Genomic DNA, 400 nt, shown 5'->3' with positions numbered 1-400 from the left:
AGACATGCCTTGGACCCGCATATGTTTCGGTTGTACCACTCTGAGCGATATAATACTAGTGGAGCGGTGTTTCATTGGTGTTATATCAGACTTGCATACTACACCATGCAGTGGTATGCCGGGTCACCACAGCTGGTATCAGAGCAAATGCTTTGACCCTAGGATTAAAACCCTTTAAAGGAGACCTATAGGATTGGTAGTCTCTATAGGAAGTTGTCCTAGGTAAACCAAATAATTCTTATGACTTGAGATGGATATTCACTTGAGAATAATCCTGACACACTTGAGTCAACATTTCTTATCTAGCTTACCAAGATAAAATAAAGCTAGTTAGCTAATCCCAAACATGTAGTACACCATGAAGTCATTAAACAATAGATGAGTAGACCACAGTTGGTGT

Source organism: Lolium rigidum, chromosome 6 (assembly GCF_022539505.1).
Source record: "Lolium rigidum isolate FL_2022 chromosome 6, APGP_CSIRO_Lrig_0.1, whole genome shotgun sequence".
NCBI classification, from domain to species: Eukaryota; Viridiplantae; Streptophyta; class Magnoliopsida; order Poales; family Poaceae; genus Lolium; species Lolium rigidum.
This window is presented reverse-complemented; position numbering follows the sequence as displayed.